The sequence below is a fragment of the Bombus pascuorum genome, chromosome 8, assembly GCF_905332965.1.
Source record: "Bombus pascuorum chromosome 8, iyBomPasc1.1, whole genome shotgun sequence".
NCBI lineage: Eukaryota > Metazoa > Arthropoda > Insecta > Hymenoptera > Apidae > Bombus > Bombus pascuorum.
In genome coordinates, this window is record NC_083495.1 from 12974353 (window position 1) to 12996675 (window position 22323).

At 40.3% G+C, this 22323-nt stretch overlaps 1 protein-coding gene across 1 annotated transcript in view; it reads left to right on the top strand.

Moving 5' to 3' along the window:
• LOC132909626 (centrosomal protein of 290 kDa) overlaps window positions 1-22323 on the top strand; it is a 170057-nt gene that overhangs the window by 78875 nt on the left and 68859 nt on the right. The gene's annotated exons all lie outside the window — the stretch shown is intronic.

Here is a 22323-nt window from a genome sequence, read left to right on the forward strand (position 1 = left end):
AAAAGCAGGAGTATCGTGTTATTTTCCATGCCATGCCTAATTATATGCAACCTGATTTGCATTCCCGTGTATCGTGAGCTCGATAGCCCCTATTGTCTCGGTTAATTAAATTGTTCGCGAAAAGAAAACATACTGGTATTAATTGAAAGTTTTTAGATTTATATATCACATAAGTCAAATTATTGATTGTACAGTGACAGAGAAAAACATTAGAAACGTACAACGTTCGATTCTTCCAAAAATTCTAAAATACTCAATGATTTTATATTCAATATTTGTTCATTCAATATAATCAAAGAATTTTCTACTTTGCATTAAAATTAAAATTTTCTACTTTGGATTAATTGTTCAATTTTTATAAATCAACATAATCAAATAATTCTCTTTTTATTTTGAAAAGCAATCCTTCTTATTTGATATTGCTGATAATATTAAAATATTATCAAAGAGGATCGATATGTCAAATATTTAATTCCTTGTGCAAATCGATACCAATTTGTCAACTTTTGCTATTCAACATAGTCAAAAAGCAGAATTTACTTCTGGTTTAATAATTCAATAATGTTATCCCAGAAACAACCATTAATTTTTATATATACAATCTTTGTATAAACCAATGCCGATCTACCAATTTTTATAAATTCGTCATAATCGAAAGTCCTAATTTTCTTGTTACTCTTTAAAAAAGTCCCTTTTAGCCAATATAAAGTAATTAACGCCAGCAAAAGAGGTCGTTATTCTCATAAAGATTAATTCCCATCTATTTCACTGTGTCGTGTCAATCAAAGTCATATCGAATGATTTTTGCATACGGCGAGAAGCGGATGGCGAGAATTCGAGAGTGCATATAAGACGTTGATTATACCAGAGTTGCGCTTATGACCTTTCACGCAGGACTGCTTAAAGTTACGTCAATGGTGTGCATTGTACGAGAGAGCTGACTGGTTGGAAGGCGATAGACACCACGTGATCCTGCTACCAATGACGCCGGGGAATACCAACGGGTCGATAACAATGAGACCGACAACGAAGCCTCGGGAATATTCTCTTCGCCTGGGTCTATCGACCTGACCTTATATTTCCTGCCGTTTTCCTTTGACACGACGTCATTGTCTTCCACCGGATATTGTCTGATCTTTCGTAACTCCTTATCTTCACTTTTTTCCCGTATTGTTAACGTTGAGACATTTGGTGCCTTTTACACTAGGCTAGTGGAATTCTATATGGATACAGTATTTCTTTGATGGACGTACGAATGGTTTATGTTTTATCTAGTCCTAATCTTTGTTTGAACATTCTGCTTAATATAACAGATAAGATCGACATTAGATGTACTGAACTCTGTTAGATTTATTCGATGATAGTGTTTGCATGGAACTTGCATTGATTGTGAAAATTTAAGACGGAAATCGATAATCGTGTATCGACGTAAGGTTCGTGTACTTACTTGCGATGAATAACGAATGTTAATTTTGAGCTACGAGAGAATTACATAATGCATTTTATTACACCAATGTTGACTATAATACGATAATAATACACAGTTTTTATTACTAGAAGTAAAGAAGAAGATATATAGTTTATCTTAGCGTGACTTCTTTATCAAGAGTCGGTAATACAAACTTCTCACACATATACAATTTTTATTGTATTATAAGCAACTTTTTATTGAATTATTATGTTACTCTATGTATTTATATTCTATTGTTTTAATAACAATAACGAAGTAACTATATTATACTTAAGTATTTCGTAACAAATATTTTAAAATTCTTGACACTTATGCTTAAATGAATATTTTTGTTATGTTTAGATATTAATTACAATGTAAAAAATAATATAACAAAATATTTTAACGCAAATTTAAACACGGAACGAAGAGATAGGTTTCTACCGATCAGTATCAGGTTTTGCAAGGACCTGAGAAAAATTGTCACTGCGGAAATTCTTCGATTCAGTAATTAACTGTTTTGCGCGTGATTCGAGCAGCTAGGCAGTAACGGGGAACATTATTTGTGAAAGTAATTGAACTCGTTATGAAACTCGTCTTTCAAGAAAGTAATCTAGCCGTGGTGGGGTTTTCGTAATTCTCGGCTGAATCTCTAATTAGACCCGCATATGCCAATCGATCCTTCTTCAGTCACGCACCGCGTTCGATTCGTAGTAGCGAATACAATAGCAGATGGTCGACATTTAAGTTGAACTTTTTCGATGTGCATTCGAATCATTACCACCAGACGTCTGGCAAAACCATTGGTCAATACACGAACATTAATTTTTTATTGCCTAGGGAATTTTTTATACTGGCTAAATGCTTCAAGGATCGAACGTCCTTTGTCAAAATTATCTACGGTCGGTAATAAGGTACATTCCAAAAAAAAGTTTAAAATTCTCTTGAAAATATGAAAACTCCAAGTTTACATTTCTAAATCTCCAAATAAAGCTGATTTAAGATTTCTAACTTCTCATATTCCTTTCTATCGTGTCCAACCGGTCAGATCGAATGCTAAGTTAAGATTTCTAAGTTTTTCATATAATTCTAAATTTCTACGAATAGCTCGTAAACAAAATTTCTTCTATTTCTTTATGCGCTTTCACAACTCGCCGGATCTAAATCACATTTTATCTCTTCGAATCTGCGTTAACTCGGTCGATAACGAAATTTTCCTTGAGAATTCCCTAGTGAGCGGTGGTTCCCGGAGATCGCGAGACGAAAAGTCACTCGCTGGAGATCGGTTTGCATCGAGAGACGAAGAAAGTAAAGTGCTCCTAGACTGATAACTAGACGAGAAGCCGGTTAATTAGCCGCACAGTTAGATAACGCTCTTTATCTAGATCGCGTGGAACGATCAGAGGCCCTGTGCAGTAGCGCAAACGTGCACCAAGCCAGCAGCCAGTCGACACTCGATTGGCGGAGCGGATGGTGGTGGATGGAGGAGGTAAAAGCGACCGAGGGGCTGTTGCAGGCGCGTGTGGAGGTGAGGAGGTGGCTGGAGTTCTGGTTCTTTGCAGAGAACTCCTCCGGTAGTCGCCTCCTTGACGTTCCTCTGGGGGGTTTCAAGCTCGCGCGTGGGAGTAGAAGCTGATAGTAGCGTGGGGTGCATATCGAAGGGAAGATGAGAGTGGGTGGATGGAAAGGAAAGGAAGGGTGGGTGAGCCGTAGTAGATAGGTAGATGGGTGGTTGGTCGGTCGGCTAAGTGGTTTGAGGGCGAGCTGAAGGGAAAGAGACACGGCGTATGTACGTGAGCAAGGAGCGTGGAAAAGGGCGGTCGGGGAGGTTAGAGGCCGTAGGAGTGGGATTGCCGAGGCGTGCGTGGGTGAGCGAAGCCGTCGGTATATCGAAGAGGGGAAAAGGAAGGACGAAGAAAGGAGAGAAAAGACGACGGGAGACGGGGTGTATGAGAGACACGTAGATGGTGGTAGAACGTAGCAGAAAGGGAGGCTACAAAGCGGAATGGAAAAAGGAAGGAAACGACGACGAGAGGGAGATAAATGAACGACAGTGGAATAGAGAGCTTGCGAGCAGCAAGGAGGGAGCATGGGTTAGGAGAGACAAGGAGAGGTTGGTAGGTGGTCGGTGACGGGAGCGAGAAAGGAAGACACGTTGAGACGGAAGGTGAGAAACACGGGGAAGGATGGACGGAGATGGTAGAGACAACAGGGATAGTGATACGGTGTAAAGACAAATAGAGCGGGAATGCAATAAGGAGAGACGCAGCCCGAATATACATACATATTTCGAAGAAAGAGAAAGGCAAGAGGAAGTGGGAAAAGAGAGACGTTAGAGGGAGGAGGAGAAGTGGATGATCGAGGGAGATAGGCATTGAAACGGATAGGCACGCTGCGAACGAACGAGACAGAAACGAACGGATTCTAGAGGAAAAGGGTACGAATGGAGAGTATACCATTGAAGGGAGCGACTAACAGAGATAGCAAGCGTGTATTAGAGGATGAGAGGAGCTAGAGTGAGAGTAACAAGCAACCGCGTTAGAATGAGATGGAAGCCGAGAGATAGAGAGGGTAAAGCAGAGAGTCGACTCGGATATGAGGGTGTCGCGCAAGCCGGTCACGCCGAGGTTTCCATGGCAACGACAGGCGATAAATCAACCCGCAACATCCCCGAGTACCGCCAGATAAAACCGCATACACATATGTGTATACGTACATATACGCGCGGAGTGGAGATACCGACTGGTAACTCCGCGCCCAAAAAGTTTTCCCTTCGACCGATTTATGCTGCCGCTGCCTGCAACACCGAAGAACGCCTTGCCATCGAAGAAGAACTCTTTTCTTCCTTTTCATTTCTCTTTTTATCTCTTCTTCCTTCTATCTCTCTCACGCTGGCCGTCGACGTTGCTCTCCCTTCGACTCCCTTCTCTCTCTTCCGCCTCCCTTTATAAACTCGTCTTTTTCTTCCATTCCTCTCTTCATTCCAGTTCCCCGTCATTTCCTTTTCTCTTATTATCCCTCCTTCTGTCTTATTTCTTCCTCTTCTTCTTCTTCTTTCTTTCCCCCTTTTCATGCATCGCACTCCGCGCTTCTCCCCCTCTGTGATTCTCTTTATCGTTCACCTCTCGCGATCTCCTTCCTTTTCGCGCGTTCTCCATCCACCAGCGTGTTCTCTCTTCCGCTCTCCACACAGTGTACGCGCTCTCTCTCTTTCTCTCTCTCTCTCTCTCTCTGTCCCCCTTCCTCTCTCTGTTTCCCTTTCTTGTTCACTTGTCTCTCGGCTATGCAACGCGCGCGGCCAACACACAGCTACTTCTATACAACACGGTGGTTCGCCCTGTGCATGCACACACGGTGGCTGTCGGCCTATCGTGGCGCATGCCACGACCTCGAGCTGTCCTATCGTCCTTTCGCCGCCACGAGAAGTATGCAGACGTTGTAACTTACGATTAAACGCAGACGGTGTTGATAATAACAGTTCATTTCCCTGCCACGCTTCCGATCCCGCGCTCCGTCTACAAGGTAACGCTGGAAACACTGGAAATGCAACGGTAACACGGATATTCCGACGACAGTTTTGCGCCACAGCTGTTCCTACGCGTGGGAACCTGCGACCAGGAAAAAAAATATTACGGATGCACGTTTTATACCTTGCGGTATAATCGAAGAAAAATTGCCGCGCGAAATATTTTTGCTCGAAATTGAACGGTTTCTTGGAATGATTGAGGGAAGGAAACAAGCTCTTGGCGAGTTGCTCGCACGAGGATCGATACCACCGAGATCGATGCCTCGTGTCTCGTCACGCGTTTTATACTCTACAAAGGGTTTCGCGTTAATGAAGATTCTCTTGCACGGTATTGATACCAAGGAATTTTCAGAATTTTATTTTTTCACAACATTATCAGCTATTTTACAAATATCTTTCTGACTCTTGTCATTAAACGTGTATTAAATTACCGGGTAGTAATTCCAAAGTTGTTAAATTTCCTATCTTTCTGCAACAACTCTCTTAACTTTGCTACTGCTACCTGGCAGAACATATAAAATCTTCGAAGTTCTAAAGTCGTTCATACTTCCTAACACATTTATCGTTGCATGTACTGCGAACAGAAACACGAACAAACAACGTTGAATAGCAGAAAAAAACCCCAATTCAACGTTTATATTTTACGCAATTTTGGAATATTATTTTATTATAAATGTTATTCCTTCCGCAAAAATTTCCAACAAACTTTGACGTATATACGTTCTACTGGTTAATACACGCATAACTAATATGAAATCTTTGAAAAAGCAACGACCGTTTAAATCTGACACGAGACACGAGTGGAACGAGCATTACTTCATATCCGTTCCGAGGTTTAGTTCAAGGGTCACTGGTTTTCGTTTAGAGTATGCAGAACGTCGTAAGTAGTCACGTCCGGAACGTACGATGTGGCATTTCGCTCGCAGCACAGGGGCAGAAAATGCGTAGGCCGCAAATAAACCCTCGCGAATCTAATCTCATTTAGCACGCCACTGACGTCACCAGAGGCGCCCTCGTGACGTTGCCACGGTCGTCAGTGACGTATCTTCCTCACAACGGACGTCCTTGCCCAGGATACTTAAGGTCGACCTAATGGAACACCTTTGCGGGCCACGTGTATTTACGTCGCTTTTTTTTTGTTTAAAAAGGTCGAGCCGAAATATGTTACCCTCCACCCTTTTCGATCAAATCGCGCTATCATCGATTTCACCCTACTGTAAACCCCTCCCCAATTTTTTTCTTAGACCCTGGGATACCGTGGAAGGCATGTTAGAATGGAAATATTAGTTAAATATTTACAGTAATAATGTAAAGACTTAGTTTTCCATAAATGAAACAATTGTTGCGCATTGTTGTTAAAATTTCGTGGAAAATCGTTATCGATAATTTAAGGGTTTCGATGAGATAATTATTTTTAAAAGTAACGTTTCTGTTTTTTGGTATTAATAATCAGAGTATTTGATCAGCTAGTTTCTGCTGCCTGTTGATTTATTTGTTTCGTATTTTCAATGTATCACCAAACATTTTCTTAAATAAATATAACAAATAAATTTCGTTGAAAATCGTTGATAATTTAAGGATTTCGATGAGATGATTATTCTTAAGAGTAACGTTTTTTAGTCTGTCGTTATTTTTGATACTTTTTGGTAATAATAATCAAGGGTATTTGATCAGCTAGTTTCTGCTGCCTGTTGAATTATATGTTTCGTATTTTCAATGTATCACCAAACATTTTCTTAAATAAATATAACAAATAAATTTCGTTGAAAATCGTTGATAATTTAAGGATTTCGATGAGATGATTATTCTTAAGAGTAACGTTTTTTAGTCCGTTGTTATTTTTGATACTTTTCGGTAATAATAATCAGGGTATTTGATCGACTAGTTTCTGCTGCCTGTTGATTTATTTGTTTCGTATTTTCAATGTATCACCAAACATTTTCTTAAATAAATATAACAAATAAATTTCGTTGAAAATCGTTGTCGATAATTTAAGGATTTCGATGAGATGATTATTCTTAAGAGTAACGTTTTTTAGTCTGTTGTTATTTTTGATACTTTTCGGTAATAATAATCAGGGTATTTGATCGACTAGTTTCTGCTGCCTGTTGATTTATTTGTTTCGTATTTTCAATGTATCAACAAACATTTTCTTAAATAAATGTAACAAATAAATCGGTAAAACTAAATTTGTAAAACGTGAAGTTTGTATCGTTTTGTGCCTGTGTACTTCATTCCGTAATAAATAACATAGCTAAATTATAATAATGAGTGAAAAATATATGTATGTCAGTGTGAGAGATGTAGAAATATTTGAAAACATACATACGTCGATTCATAATTTATACGTATGAATGTTTTATTCAAATGGACGGAAGATACATGTGATATACCTTATGAAAGTAGGAAGTACGCTTTTTATTATCTCCTGTCGCGAAATAATATCTCTCGTAAATTTTATCAATCGACATATTTCCAAATCAAATTCTATATTCGTGTTTAATTCGCTGTCAAGAATCTCCTAAGCGCGAAGATTATATTACTGGAAAAAATTTATTTTATATTCTATATAGAAAAAACACTTTGTATACGTTCCACTAAGTACTATTATGTTTACTCTTTGATACTATATAAAAGAAAATAGGGAAAGGAGTGTATCGTAACTAAGAAATTTTCTTAACCTTTGATCTACAATTAGAAATCCCCGAAATTCTATAATAATAAAAAAGAATCCAAATTTTATAGCAAAATAAAAGGAATCTCGCTGTATTCTTAGTAAAACAAAAAAAAACCAACCTTTGATATAAAATTTAAAATCTCCAAAATTTTTAGCATTACGCCAGTAAAACCCAACAGATGCTATAATTTTTCTCTTAACGATATAGAAAGAAATCGTCGAAGTTTCACGTTTCCTCGATTCTCAACGATCGATCGGGGTTCCCTCCATCGATCCCTTCGTTGTCCAACTAATCGCCTCTTCTGTAATAATATTCACTTCAAAGACAACGAATGTTGTCGCGGGTGTCGTCATATCACGATGCTACTATTTTAACGTGGAGTACATCCGATGATCAGCAGAGACACCTGTTGCTCTTTAATTTGACGTAACGCGTATGCGATCAGAAGGTCGTTCGGCTTTGAAAAATTGCTGGCTCATTACGAAAGAGCAGAGAGAGAGAAAGAGAGTGGAGATGCAGAAAGGTGCGAGAAGGGAACGATAAATACGCTAAAACTTCTCCCTCTCGCAATAATTCTCCCTTTATCCTCCCTCTTAACCACCCTCTCGCTGCACCTTTGTCTCACCCGCATGCACGTTGATTAACTTAAACGATCTCGTTTGCAGATCGTAAAAAAGGATGAAACTACTTCGTTCGAACGATTTATTGTATATAGGGAACTCATAGTGTACGGAAACTCGTGAACAAAAGCGCGGGGAAAGATCATCCCTCGTTACACAAGGTATCGACGTATCCCTGTAATCACGGTACAATCAGTAAAAGGATGATTCTTTGTGAAAAAATAAATCGATAATGCACGGTGAAACTTTTTCATACAGTTTTTTCCTTTGTGCTTTGTTTTCGAATCGAAGTCAGAGATTCGTTCAGTGTATTCGAACTTGATTCGTTGACTACGGAGTAAAGCTGGTCCGTTCGAGGCTTTGTTTTGAGGAGAACAGCGTTTGCACGAGTTTAGCTTAGAATTGATGCACGCGTGCTTGATAAATTTTCAAATGAAATTTCCACGGCAGCGAAGCTTTCCGTGGACAAATTTTCTCTGACCGATCGCACTGTGATAACCGGGACAACCTGTCTCCAAATTGTCTCCAAAATTCTTGAACGCGTTCAAGATACCATCTTGCGTATTCGAATGCAGCTTGCACGCGCAAATTCATTAATTATCGATCCCGGAAAGCATTCGGCCCCGATGCCGAACGTCGAAGCGCGTAGGATGTTCGGATGGAACGGACGGTGTTCGCTCGAGTCAGCCATTGCGGCGAAGTACACTTGGACCTAGACACGACGTATAAGCCAACTAGTCGGTATCTGGAAAGCAAACGTGGAAACTAAATTCTTGGCCGCGTTAATCGAGCAACGATAGAGAACGGTTTGCAGTCAGGGATCTATATCGATGAAGCGACTGTACGCTCCGATCGCGGTTTCCATTTAGCGGCGTTTCTCTTGAACGCGTTCTGGCCTTGGAGGAGGGAGGTCGATCAGAAGCGCGCGAGAGACAGGAACAGAGAGAAAGAGAAAGAGAAAGAGAAAGAGAGGGTCCATACGGGCCGGTGTGTCCACTCGATTTTCGGGGCCGTTCAAAGTGGACGGATAGAATGATAATCTGGGAGCAGCTTGGTAGTTGGTAGGTATTGATCTGTCGGTCGGGGTGTTACTGTGTGGTATGGTTGGTCGGTGGGCTGGATAGGTGGGTGGTTGTGCCATGGTGGGCGAGGGTGATAGCGGCACCAGAGGGGAGGGAGAGAGAACCGAGGGAACGCTGGGAGATGAGGTAGCGTGGAAAGGGGAAGGTTTAGGGAGGTGGAGACAGGAATGGGGTAACGGGGGATGAGAGGTCGGGTCGGGACGGCAGCAGCTATAGCCTTGCTCTTGCTCGATTCCCTGCTTCTCCCTTCGCTCCGTCTTTCTTCCACCGACTCTATTTTCCTCTCTCTGCGCGTTTCTGCCCTGACTATCTCCCTTTTCTGTTCATCTCGCTTCGTCCTTCCCTCGTTTAACCATTTCATCCTTTCTCTATCTGTGCTAATTTCACCGTGCTCGCTCTGTACCACGTTCCTCTCGTCCCTGTCTCGTCCTGTCTCCTCTCGCTCACCCTTGTCGCTTCTCTGTCGCATTACTCGTCTCTTCTACTCCAACCCCGTTGCTCCTCCGGTATTCTATTTTTCTTCTATTCACGTCTCGCCCACCAACGGCTTTTTTCTTCCCGTCCGTGCCGTTAGTTTCTACCACTTTGTCTCTCCTCTCTTCCCTTTTCGCCCGTTTCTTTCCCCGATGTTCGTCGCCTTTCACCCGATGCCTCCATCGCTCTCCCTCTCCTGGGACAACCCTAGACTCCTGTCTCTCTTCTATTTTCATTTCCCGCTCCTCCAACCCCTCGCTTCTTTCTTTTTCTTTTTTTCTTCTCTCCCCGTTGAGCACATCGTACCTCTTCCCTTTCTTCCTTTCGCTCGCTTCCACCCCTTCCCTCCCCACTCGCCCTCTCTCTCTCTCTCTCTCTCTCGTATTTTCATTTTCATTTTTCCTTTTTCGCGTGGCCATCAGCCGTCTCTGTCCCACCCGCCGAGAACCATCCCTGTCGCTCTCGCGCTCGCTGTCGAGAGTGTGCGGAACGAGAGAAACGATTATGGGGCGAACGGGGTGGCTATGTCCCCCACAGGATATAGGGTGTCGGGGAGAGATTGGCAACAGAGTATACGCGCTCTCAGTTTTGCTAGTCTCCTCTGTGTTCCTCCAATCTCATCCCTTCTCGTTTCCTCTACTCTTGCTGTTTCTATCCTTGTCCGGCGCTCTACGCGATACAATGTTCCTCTCTATCCCTACAGTGTGTTAGCTTGCCCCTCGCCTTGCATCCTGCACGACCCCGCGAACCTTGGATTCGGCGTGGTCGTGTACTGTACGCGCCACCGGATTGGCGGGCTGCGACCCCGCATGAATTATTCGGTAACCTAATAGTTTCTTGAGCAAAGAGCACCAGATCGCCGTAGCTATCTTGTTTTGCATAGCTTCGACGATCTTCGCACGGTCTTCTTTCTAGAGGAAAGATGAACGAGAAGGGTGGCTCGCGATGGATCGCGATCGTTGTCGATTTTTCTGCCCATAGATCGAGATCTCCCTTTGGGAAACTTGTTAGGGAAACGTGTACGAATTCGAGATTTCGAAAGGCATTCGAAAAGAGTTCTGTCGGCAGGATTCTTGCGTCTTGAAGTTCCTACTTTTTTTCGTATTAGGAATTAAGGAACTTGGATGTTAACCTGTTGTTTTTTAATGGAATGGATTGGTGTTAATCGTTTATCTTACTATCGATCTTTACGGTTGCAAGCTACAACATCTTACGTATATTAAATATTAATATAATATGTAAATATATGTAAACATATGTATAAATGAAGATCGCAACAGAGAAACGTGATACGAACATTTTTATCGGTCTTTTAATTATAATGACTAATTAATACGTAATTGAGGACGAAGCTTCGTCGAGCTTCTTAATATCGGTCATATTAAAAATACATCTTTGACGCTGTTAGGTTCGTGCTTGGGTTGGATTTACACGCGTGACTTCAACAAAGAAATTATGTATCGCATGTAGCGTTCTAAGCAGAATTGCAGGAATTTGATAAAAGAGATAGTGCGAGGTAAAATATTAAACGAATTCTTTTATAACAAGCTATTCGTTATAAGGAAGATTCTCAAACTTCTCTATCGTTCTAACAGAAAACAGGCTCGAGAAGATAAGATAACATTCCTCTGTACTTGTACGACGTTCCACTCGATCTTTATTAAAGGTTCGGCGTTTATTAATAAACGTGGCAATCTGTTAAAGGGACGAATGCTTGGTGCGCTCACGAATGAGAATTTTAGACAACTATTAGGCAACCAGGGACTATTATTAGGGTCTGGACGTGCTATCATTAGACGATACACTTCACCAAAGTAAAGTTTGCCATTGACAGCGTCGACACTGATCTTCAAAGACAACCTGACTCGATGACACAGTCGATGACGGAAATTGCTTTGATGTGGCCCGGAATTTAGTTCATCGAGTAATTCGCGAGCGTGCACGCGCGCCACCCCAGAAAATAGACATCAGCCAAGAGTGAGAAAGAGGAACCTCGAAAAGAAAATATCTTCGTATCGAATACACTTCGCCGGGCCTATTTCGTCTCTCTGTTTGCTCAAGAAATTCTTAGGCAGCATCTGTGCCGAGGCAAAGCTTTCATCGACTCAGTCCCACCAGCAATTTCTGCTTCATCGAACCAACAGATTCATGATTCGTAAATAGATCCTGATCTACACTACTTCCAGCTCTAAACGATTAATTTTGTCGGACTTATTAGTCAGAAATATCGAGGATGTCTTGAATAACAGTTCAATTTAATTTCGTTTAAGTTTCTCAAACGCTACAGCTATATACCAAACAATTTAAAATGGCCGTGTCTTTTTGTATAATTGAATTGATATTATTAATCAAATTTTACTTATTATTATTATTATTTTAATAAATTCTTCTCTATTTGTGATATTTTAAGACACTGCGATTAGACAATTTTTTACGTGTTCGTGCTAAGAGTGATTGAGAAACTTTGGTGATGTTATTCTTCCATTGTGATATATTCCACTTGAGATTTTGAAATAGCTCGATTTTACGTGAAATGAACCGTATACGGTTCGTAACTTGAAATTTGTGGGCGAATCCCCAACTATTTCAGCTGTCAAAACTTCCACTGAGTTTCAGCAGACACTAGCAAAATTTCATTTTCACTTGCAGTCTAATGCTCCGCGAAAGTGTTTTCCAAACGTGAAAATGCACGTGCAATAATAACATAATACGCCATTTGTACTTTGAGAATTTAATAAAGAACTCGATTCACGTATTAAGCGTGTAAATTAATTCGCCGCTTTCGGATTTCTTTCATTTCTCGGAAATGTTATAGCAGTTTTGAAGCTTATATTACGTAATTCATAAATGAAATTTGAATCTCATTTAAAGATATTAATTTATACAATACATATATTCGAAAATTTAATCAAATCGTAATTGTATTAGATCGTTCGTCATTCTACTTCCTTTATCTCTCTATTACTTAAACATCGAGCGAAGGAACATACTAATTAATTTAACACGTTTCATGCCACATGGTCCATCAATAACCCACAACACTCGATAGAAGTGAAACTTTCATAAACCGACGAAGATATTACTTGCTGCGTTGTTTGCGTAATCTAAATAATAGCCAAGGAGTAAAAATTACCGAAATAATGAAAAAACACCATAATATTAAAAATTTAATCCTGATATCCTTCTTCTCTGATTAACTTATCTTATTTTTCTATTTATTTTTTAACGTAGAATCGTCCCTTCCCTGGCTGTATCATAACTACTTGGACACTCTGTATAATCAAAACTGATATAACTAACTATCTAACAAAAATGCGCTAGAAATAAATGAAAATATACAAATAAAATGACATTAGAAATTAATAGAAATACACGCGGTAATAATACGCTAGAAAATAATAGATTTGCAGCTGATAAAAATACTGCGGAAATCAATAGAAATATACCTAATAGAGATACATTAAAAATTAATAAAAACTAATGAAAATAGGATAAAAATTAATAGAAATATATGGCGTGTAAAACCACCTCGTAAATTTTATGTGAAACACGATTCGAAGTGTGTTGGATGACACTGGGGCGCTTTATATATTAGAATTTGCCACTTGCCGGGGAATATGGTTCTCGCGTTGGCTGCACAGATTATGAATTTCGGTGACGGGGTTGCGCATCAAGTTAATCCACCCCTGTTCGGGTGCGAGAATGATGCATCCCCCAACGGATGATGTAATCATTCGTTCGAGGGGCGATAGAATAGCCGAAACGAAAATTACTTTCTCGAATGTGCGAGCAGCGGCGAGCAATTTAAGAGGGATGGGGCCGAAAGAGAGAGATGGGGTGGTCGATTTCGTCGTGCCGGATATACAAGGCAAACATTGTGATTTGAGTGGCGATCGGAGGTTGAAATTACGCCCGCCTCGGGGACTGATGCAATTAAGGGCAATTAAACGCGAAAATTAAACAATTCGAAACGGTTCGTTCCCGATCATTCATCATACTCGAACATCTTCTTTTTTTTCTCCTTTTCGAGCGAGTTTACGATGTAAAGTGATCAGGGGCTCGTAAAACACAACAGATTATAGCCTTGAACAGATCACCTCTGAAGATTTTTATCCCCGATGCGTAAAAACTTTTTTCCAATTGTTCTTCGCTGCTCGTATTTCACGCGATCAATTTTATTGAACGCCATATAATTTATAATGTAGATGCAACAACCTGTGATATAGCATATAGAGTTAATTGAACAAGACACTGTAGTGAGCCGAAAAGTATGGCTACGTTGTGCACTGTTTTTGTTAACGAACAATATGTGTAACTAATTTACTGCTCGTTATAGTTAATACGTACATGCGTGTATATCAAAGTGATCGATTTTTATTGCGCCACGGTAATCTGCTATATCAGAAGAATATACATAAGTCCATAAGAGACGTAGTCTTTAGAACAAAAATAGCGATTGCTTTGTGTAAATACAATTTTGAGATACGAATTAAGTTCAATGAGTCGATATAATCTTGACAATGCAGATTCACAAAATTTTGCACGAGACTGCAATTTTAAGATGTATAAGATGAACTTGGAAGTGAGAAGTCCTGCGTACCAATAATACTTTTAAAATATTTTTTAACCTTAGAAAAATATAATCGGGCCAGAGACCACAGAAAAAACATTGCAAACTCGATAATCGAATAAATCAAAATCTTTTTTATTAAACATCATACATTACATATTAAAATCACTTTTTCTTTTTTCCTCGTTATTCGCGATAGTCGAGCATCGTCGTTGCGAATCTCTCCTCGCACTTGTTGTACCGTTTCCCTAACGAACGTTAACGTTCTTAACGAAACAACGACTTAAACGCTAGAATTAGAGAAACAGGGCCGATATCTTTGAAAATAACGGTACAGGGACTTCGAAGCATTATTACTGTGACTCGCGGGAACAAGCCGCAGCCCTGGGTGTCGGTTAATCGAGCCGCGTGTGCAAATATATCCGCGATTCGCGCAAAGATCGAACTGCAACTGAAATAGCACCGTCCCTCAAATACACCACTGTTTGGTATATATGTTGTGTATCGGTTGGCGATGCAGTTTTCGCGAATCAAAATAGCGTTCGGTTTTACGCGAGCCTGACAGCACTTCGTCACGTGCTTCGTTTAATGGAACGCTCTACGAGTTATTTCAAACTTATGTGTCATGCATTCTAGTTGCGCGCAAATATAACCGGACGCGTGTGCGCGCAACACCGTGCACGGAATCGTGCACGAAAACGCGGCGATTTCGCGCGCGAGCAGGCGCATTCTTCGCGCGAGCCACGAACCAATGAACCTTCTTTGAATTATCGTTCGACTGATTTCAGAGCCGATGCTTCCTGTGTAATGTTACTTCTCTTCTACGTACAATTGCGAATCTACGATTATGTGGTTTCTTCTATCGATTTCGTAGCAAACTATGAAATCTTTTCCCTGTTACCTCTTTCGTCTTCCACGAACTAAGAAACTACGATTAAATTTTATAGACAAAGGTACAAATATGTAGAGCTGACTGAAATACCAGAAAGTATATAAATTTGCATAAATAGAAATAATCAAATGGTAAATATAGGTATGTAATGCACGCCAAAATACCGAAGCAGTGGATTATAGTGAAAAGCGCTGAAAACTGACTCTCGTTGGACGAATTAAAAATTCAACAAAATAAAAAAAAAATTCATCGGAAGATACAGTATTAATTATCGAAACTCATCGGCGTTGCATCGATTGCGAGTGGAAATTCGTTTTCCCGGTCATATCGGGAACAATCCGTTGTGCGCGGCGTCAATTTTTGTCAGCGCAAACGTGGCCACCAACGTGAAACTTTCTCGATATTCCCCGCGTCGGCATTAACCCCGTTTCGTGGTAATTTTTTAACGTGTCGCTTTGTATCTCGTGATCATTAAATCGTTATTTTTATTACTCTGTGGTTATAATCCCAACGGGAGCTTCGTCGCGGTTTATTCATCACGGACTAATATACAGAGTGTTTGAAAAGAAAATGATCTAAAGCTCTAAGAAAGAAGCTAACGTACAGTACGTAATCGAAATAGTTTTATCGTGTGTGTGTGTGTACGTTTAATTCTCGTTTGATACAAGCGCGAGTCCAAAAATTGCTAGGATGCAGCTGCCAAATACGTGTATATTACCTTTCTGATGTTAGCTATCTCGTTTAACGTTTGTAGACGTCTCTTGGAACAATACAACTAAAGAAAGCGGTCATCTAATCTTAGTATGTTTATCCTCGAAAAGATCAAACGATAATGTTTGGCATAAACAACGACAACGTTCGATATAATCAAGATTAATTCTTGTTCTACGATTTTGGGTACGACTACGGATTCTACAGATGGTTATTCGTTCCTGGAATAGCGCGATTTGTCGAAGAACACTGGGATACTGGTTCTACTGATGTAATATGTCACCCAAGGTAGAACTAACTTAATGGTAACTTATGTACTACATTAATGACACGATTTTCAAGAAGCTATTTGGCACCATTTCATTACTTATTCAAATCTACATTAAAGAATGAAAATAGTTGTCCGATCGAAGATCGGAATTGATGCTTAAAAAGAAAGAGCAAAAACAGAGTCGTCGATATATAAATTCTTTGATTAATTATTATTATTATTAAAATATTCCAAAATCAAAAAAAGCAAATTTGTTATACCAATTTTAACTCCTATTCTCGTTGCAGCTACTTTCTATCCTAGAAAATGCAATTTGATATTATAAACGAATATTTTATCTTTATTCTAATTCCAAGAATATCTTTATGTATCATATGTATATTATGTATTTGTTACATACTCTATATTTACCACGTATATCGAATAAGTAGATAAATAGCTATCGTAAATAGCATGAAAATGTATCAAACGTTTGCCAAACGACCACTGCGATGAATCTACGACAGGTCGCACCTGTTCGAGCCGGATTAACGAAAAATGATCACGCATTTTCCAGTCGACGCGTCTAACGACACTGCTAATCGGCGATTCATTGATTTGATGACGCGACACACACGCTGAATATCTCGGTCGATTCTAATTTATCTTGCCTTTCAGGATGTAACTTGGTGATCGTGTGAATAGCGTTTTCAGGGAAGGACCGCCTATTATTTCCCTGGATCGCGGTGTAATTAGCTTTCAGAATTGGCGTAGGTGTCAGATCAATGAAAATAATTTATAATGCTCATTATACTAAATTAATTCGATGAATAAATTTCCTAACATTAGACAGGCGAACGCACAAACCATTGGAAAAGAGAATGGTCCAGTGAGACTTTAAGCACTTGAACACTTCTAGACGACAGGCACTCCCACGCTTTTACGAATATATTACGTGCGTTACACAAAATGTTTAATGACACTCGTTTATCACGATTATGTTGGTAAAGCTCGAAACCAATCTAAAAGTATTTGTAGAAGCCACAAAATAGTTACGCTTAGTGTAAATGTTATGTATATTTCACAAAGCGACGTCTTACGATGTCAATGGAAGGGTTGACGTTGCACTGGAAGGATTTTTTCAATTCGCGCTTGTATTAAACAAAAATTAAACGTACACGCATATAGATTAAAATTAAGATTAAAATTCATACGAGAAGCGAATAATTGAAACTGCAATGAAATTATTACAACAATTTACAATCGGATCAAGGGATTAGAACTTATACGAAGAACGTTGAAGAAGCAAAATCGGTAAATTGAAACTCTTTGCAAGATCGAAAAGCATAGAAACGACGGGATTTGCAAGTGCATAGAGCAAATCAGGTCATGATGGCGACCAGTTTGGTTTCCTATATCGATCGAAACGCCAAAACTACCCCTGCAATTTCCCGATACGAATGCTTAAAAATTAACATTCCTAAAGAAATATCTACATTTTCCAAAGAAGATCCTCTCGGAGAATCCTTTACGCTCTTCTGTTCTCCAACGTTCTGCGTGATTTCGACCGAAGCTCGCCTCCTTGACTGGCGAATCTCGTTTTCACCTAAACTTGTCGGATGCAAAGAATATCGCGAGGAATACAAAACAGCCCGTCGATTTTTTTTCCTCGTGAATCACGAAGCTGTTTGAGGAATTCTTCTCGAAAACTCGCCACCCTCCGAGGACGCGTCAACCTTGCCTCTCCGACCAGACGTTGAAAAACGAAAAATGTATACAAATACCGGGGAATCTGGCTATTTTTAGGGAGCACGGCCTGACATCGGGTTATAAGACTATTTCCATAGTGGAAAGGAAAGAGAAAACACTTCGACCCTAAAACTGAATCTCGCCCGGTCTACACAATCAGTCATCCTCCCTCGCGCGCGTCTTCAAACTTAGCCTCGAACAACGAGGCAGGAACTCGCGTGTCGCGCGAGTCTGCATAGTTGGAGAAGCCCTGAGTAATCCTGTTTCACGCGGCTCCTTCGCCAACTTCGTCCTCCTTCGCAGATCTCTGCCCTCCAGTTTTCTGTTTCGACTACCGCTTCCTTTCGTCAAGATAATCATCATAATATTCTATTAACGAAATCCGTAAATCGGTCAATTTCTTTCCCACCGCTTTAAAAGCCAAGCGAAAGTTTGCAGCACGTGACTCGACGCTAATTCCACACCAGACTTAATTTATATCCGCTTCTTCTCATTTGCATTTAACTTCACTGAAGTTCATGTAAATTCATATTTTTGTAAATCCTATTAGAAAAATGGAATTTAAGCCGGCGTTATGCTTATGTATTTTAAAAGTGCCAAAATAATTCAGTTCAGCGTCGCAAGAACGTCGAAACGTTCGAAAATAAAAAAAAAAAAAAAAAATAGGGATTTCAACGAAAGCTTCTGTAACTTTCCTCGAACAAACCTAACTATTTGCCTACTCAACCAACAATCTCCATCAACTTCGTTAAAATCAGTCTGCACCCCGTGAATCTAATCAATAATCCCATAACAATCAACCAAAAAGGGTAGCAATTATCCGTGTCGTCATCAGAACCGTCTCGTCGTCCAGCATCATCAAGCAGATTCCAATCCACGTTTCGTCCCAATATCGAACGACCGACCTAACCTCTCGATCCTAACCTATCTGGCACTTTCATCCAAACAAAAGCGGCAAGAAAAAAAGAATGGAAGAGAGGAAAAACTCTGGACAGAAGGGAGAAAAAGGAAAGCGACAAAGTCGGTGGATTTCGCGTGGAACGAAAAAGGTTGGGAAAAGGGATGATTCGAACGGAGCGGTCTGATGCGATTCGGTCCGGTGGCGGGCTTCCGGTGAAGTGGTGTTCACCGTGGCGCTGGTCTATCGGCCCGCGAAATATGTTCCACCGTGTAAAAACCATATGAATAATGGGATGGCATATCGTGCATCAGTATGCCGGTGACTGTTGGCCCAGGTCAAATTGACTTGAGCGTCTCCATGGCAACAACTACTCAGACTTCCGGCTGGTCGATATCCTACCAACTTGTATTTTGCGGCGGACCTCGTCTGACTCTCTATATCTCTTTCTCTTTCACCCTGGTTCTACTTCGCTCTCTGTCTGAATGTTGTGTCTCTCTTGCGGCCTGTCTACTACCCTCTCTGTCCTTCCCTGCTTCTCTGCTGTCTGTCGACGTGGCCCGTCTCTCTCGCTCAGTCACTCACCAAGCGTTCACGAACCGTTTCCCTCTCTCTCGTACGCTCACTTGCTCTCCAAAGTCTCTTCCTCCCTCTCTGCGATCCTCTCTCGGTTCGCTCTCCCATCGGAACCCGCGATTCTCCTCGTTCTCCACCGGCTTTTCCAAAGGAAAAGACGAGGCCTGACCTGCCTCTGATAACAGGCGTGGCCTACACAGGCCCACTTTTCCAGATTTTTCCGTCAAACCGGGCACACCGACAAAACTTTCCACTTGTCGAGTTTTCTTCGGGCATCCCGAGGAATTGGATCGAAGGCGGTGGCACAGAGATTTCTGATCGACGAATTCGATGCACCAATTATTAGCTAACAATGATCACAGGTTTAGCGCCGACAATTTCGAATCGGTCGAGTTTTGTTTAGGGATTCCGGAGAATTGGATTGGCGATTGTGGTGGATGTTCGGTCGAAGAATTGGATGGACCAATTAATGTTAGGAAAGGGGACATGTATTAGGTTCTAAGATGCGAAAAGTGAGATCTAATTTGACAGCATAGACTGTACTACGTTTATTCGTGTCGAGATTTAGAATAGAAAGAAAAGTATTTGAATTTAAGTTTATCTGGAAAGTTTATGTGGAAGCGATTAGTCTTTCTTTCGGTAGTCGACGTCAGACTCTTGACACCGTTACTTCTCTCATAATTGAAAGTTAAGATTCGTATCTTAATCTTCTATAAATTTCTCTTGTATAATTCTTTCTGCCGTATAAGCATTTTTGAATTCCATCCTATTGTGATTAAAGCTTGATATACTATGCTGTGTTATCTTAGCAGATACCGCAATAAATTGTATATTTTCAAAAATTATAAGAGGATATAGTTTATGCAAAATAAATTCTTGGCTTATTTGCCTGACGCTCGAACCTTCCGCCTGGATTCCGAGAAAATTAGGTCCAAGAAAGTGACCTGCTTCCTCGATCGTCGCGACCAAGTCGCTCGTATATGAAAACGAAGAATTATCGTCGAGGTAATCCCTTTCTATCTTTACTTTTACGGAAGATGGTGCGCGTATTGTCCTTTCGTTTCGATACGCTTTTGGCCTACTTTTTGTAGTTTGACTGTTCGCTGCTGTGACTCTGCCTAATCATTTATTCTCAATGAATACGTGAAATCTTTTTTTCGTTCGATAAACAAGCAAAGAATAAGTTATTTCTCGATACTTAAATTTAAATACAAATCGTCAGAAATATTGCATTTATACTATATTTATTATGTTTATTTTATTATTCGTATATTAATGTATTATATTTACATTTATTAATTTCCAAACTTTAGCGATATACGTATATAACATGTTCTAACATATGAATAATAATGACTTCTAAAAAAAGACAATCGTATTTTAAATGCATGGTCGTTCAAATGAAAATGTCTTAATTTCTGTCGTATTAAAACACCGCAGAATCGATTCGCTAGCAAAATATAAAATTCGCAAACTACAGTCCATATATCAACTCGCCATATGAACGTATTTCAACCGAAACACCTGACGTCACCTGTAACCATTTACATTGGAACCGTCACAAAACGCCATAAAATCCACAATCATTGTAATTGTAACTCGTAGCACGTTGCGCTTCTAGCCACAGTCATCACCCAGTTTCCCCTCTTCTCGTCCAAACTCGACAAACTATGTTACGTAACAATCATCTTATCCTATTTGCATTGAAAACACATTCGTTCTCTCTCTTTCTCACACATATACACATATTTCGTTCCATACGTCTATTTTGACACAGAAATTTATACCCGCGGTGAATGCTAGGGATTTCAACACATGTTTACTGATATCAACACCAGGACAACTGTATATCAAAATAATAGGAAATTATAATTTTTAGCAGTTCATTAATATGAATTTCAATGGCTTCTCAATACCTAAGAATAATATTTTTAAAATCTGAAAACTTCTCGAGAACTTTCCTCGAGAATAACATTAGCAACTTGTCGGTTACTCTGATATTAATATAATTTATAAATTATTACCCGAGAGACACTCGATACTCTGATATGCGTCGTTAATAATGATCGCACAGAGAATCTCCATGGATTAAAAAAAATATCATTTAAATACAAATTTGAAAAACCAATAACGTTAATTATGAAAAACAATAGTGAATATTATTTTGCAAAATTTCTCTTCTTCTCAGCTACTGTCGCATCCTTACGTAGGAAGCCTGCGAAGATAAACGATTTATCATGTAAAAAAATTAGACCCTCGTCATCTATCCGAGCGATGAAACCGTGAAGCTCGTAAAAGCACCAGTTAATCTCTTTGTTTGTCACCAACTTTTTAAAGCAGCAGCTCTGAAAGAAGCTACCATCGAACGATCAACTCAAACATCGAACCATCGGCTGTTCGAATAAATTGCCGATCCGGATGCTCTCTTGAACGTTCGATCACACGTTCCAGACATCTTGCTTTGAGTACAGGTGCTCGCAACAGGCGGCTCGGACGAGTCGAAAGAAGGTGTGCTCGAATTGCGGCGTGGCTGGGCGCACCTTCGACACCCGGAGAGAGGACGCTACCTCGGCAGGCACGTGGACAGAGGCATAACGATGCGTCCGTCTGTCGGCGTATAGGCGCGAGAACATGGTTGTAGAGCGTGCGAGAACGGCAGGTGGGAATGCCGCGTGAAACCCGGCAATTGCCGCCGTTTTATCGGCACGTGTCTTTAAGAAAATGAAATAATATGGAAGGGTGAATGAGGAGGATGAAGAGAAATGATGAGATGGGGGTGAACGGATGATCCGTTTCTGTGTCCAACGCTCGAGCGACGGATATCCGGATATCCAATTACCGAATTCG